Below are 2,699 nucleotides of genomic sequence, written 5' to 3'. Positions count from 1 at the left end.
TATAATAAGTATATATTATATACTTATAAGTCTTATATATAATACTTGAAAGTGAGTTATAAGGGGGTGCAAATAGGAGAAAGCATCTAAATATGGTCAAAATAAATTGCATGAAATTTGAAAAAATTCAATAAAATAGGAAAATAGCAAATTCGACATTGGAGAATGTTTGTTTGAGTTGCTCACTAACACTTGACTGATGTAACTGGAGAGCAAAAGTGACACATCACTAACAAATACGTGGACCTCTGAAAAGCACTTCACAAATGCGTTATTTCTCAGCCACAAATGCGTTCTCAGTTCTTAAGGCTCCTTTTGTGGAGATGCTGAGAGAACAGATTGCAGTCATTCTAGCTCCCCGCACTTGACAGTTTGGAAAGCGTGAGTCTGATGGAAGCTGAGGCATTCCTCCAGTCCCAGAAAGCAGCTGAAAACAGACACTTTTACAAATCATTTCGGACACTAAGGTTGGTTGGCTGCAGCAATGAGGCCATGGATCCAATTCTCGTCCTAGCTCTCAGCTGCTTTTCTCTTCTAGTTTCTTTCAGAAAGCTTCACAACATCTTTCTATGACTAGCATAGATCTTGAGGTCATAATATGTAAAAGATCAGTTTCACCTCTCCTTTAAAAAAACTGACACTCTTGCCAAATATCTCCTGTCTTTAAAGTGGATTGATTTATTTCAGTTCCTGAATGTGTGTGCAGTGAACCTGCTAGTCTATATCATGAAACAAGCACCCCCTCCCAAAGAATGAATCTACATGTGACTAGCTAATATTTAAAGTCAAAGCTGGGCTTGGTGGTACATGCCTGCAAGTCCAGCACTTAGAAGGCTGGGACAGCAGGCTGAGAAGTTTGACGCTAACCTGCTCTGCCTAGAGAGAGACCCTGTCTCAGTAAAACAGTCAATCTCAAAACAAACTATGGAAGCTGTTGACAGTGCATCTGCCTTATATCTATCTATAAAAACTTTATATAATTATCCTATTAAGGGCGTTTTGAAAACACCTGAATAAAGAAAATGTATTAAAATGTATCTCAGATGATTTTATGTTCAGTAAATATTTGTGAAAGCAATGGATTAATTATGCTTTGAATCTTCCTTGTGAGGTATGAGACAGTGAGCAAGACAGAGAACATGTGTACGTATATATGTACCTGTGTATATGTATGTTCATGTTTGCATGTGTTTCTGTAGGGAAAGTTGGCACGACCTGTCATGTGCTGCCTTCTTGACCTGTCCTATTTACATTTAATTCTTTCAGTTATCATATTCTCACAGGGCCACTTATATCTGGTACAAAGACTTTACAAAGTATTCAGAATACATTACTTTGTTTCAAATGGAGGCTAGGTACCACATATGTCTGCAGATCTATGCAATAATTTTACATATTCTCTTTCATTTAAATTAAGATATTGTGAATAATTTAACCTTTTCTCTGTGATTCGTGCTCACCTTTAGCACATTAATAAATGCAAATTCCAAGCCTGGGGGTTTGCCCCTGGGACCTGCAGATGCATCTAACAGATAGCAGAGTTTTTTGTTTGTTTTTTTTAACATATTAAACAACCACTCAATAACTTTTACTTCATATGAGTTTTGTGGGGTTTTCCCCGTCCTCTGATCAGGTTTTAGACACTCAGCCTTGTGTTTGTCTTTGCCTGGTGGCCTATTTCATTTTTCTGGCATGTCGGGCCTCTCCACTTTCAATTAGTAAAAGTAATTGTGAGCAGAACTCAAATAAACCATTAGATTCTGAGTGGAAATCTATGGATAGAACATTTGGTTGCTGTACCTTTATCTTGTCCACTGGTAACTGCCATTCTGCATCATTCATGATTACCAGGTCCTTGTATCATCTGCAGCATCTTATGCAGCTTGTAAGCACAGAAGACTCATTCTTCTCTCTCGGGCCACACGTTATTTGTGGTTATTCACCTGTTGCTTCTGCCACCCCCCTTCATCCGTCTCATTCATGCACAGCTTTGGCACAGAAGATTAAATGGCTGCAGGGGGAAATCTAGAGTATTTATTCCACACCAAGCCTACCATATGCAGCATTGTATTTCCCTAAATATCTTACTGGCATCTCTTTTAGTAGCCCAGGTTCCTTTGAGGAGCCACATCCTACTGAGGTCTAGCAGGCTCAGCTTCTTGATCCCAGGTGCCATCTACGTTTCATCACAAACCTATGGATCTAGTTCTCATGACAACGCACTTTTAGAAGAGCATAATCTGGCAAAAATTGCCAAGCTTCACTTTACAAACTAAGGGAAAATGACTGCCGTGAGATTATTTTTGAGCCTTAAGAACATTTGAAGTAAAACTAAATGGAAAATGACTGCTTGTACTCTACAGATTGTATTACCATCTCTCATATTTTATTTGGAAAAGTATGTCCAGGAGTCAAAGGCTGGAAGGTGCTATAGACAAATCAGATACAAAATGATGATTCTGGCCATGTGGTCTAATAAAAAATTGAATTGGGCAAAATAGAAGTTTGATTGTAAAATTGTAATGGTAATGCCACAATAATTGCAAAGAAGTTAATATGTTCTATAAGAAATAAAATAATCACATCAATTCATCCTGGACCTCCATAAATTAGGCTACATATTGTTTAAAGTGAGCTAATTTGAAAATAAAAGGGGGCACAAAGAAATAACTCAATAAAAAGACACATATTTTTTGAAT

The sequence above is a fragment of the Nannospalax galili genome, unplaced genomic scaffold (assembly GCF_000622305.1).
Source record: "Nannospalax galili isolate Female #2095 unplaced genomic scaffold, S.galili_v1.0 scaffold512, whole genome shotgun sequence".
NCBI lineage: Eukaryota > Metazoa > Chordata > Mammalia > Rodentia > Spalacidae > Nannospalax > Nannospalax galili.
Note: the sequence above shows the minus strand (reverse complement) of the source record.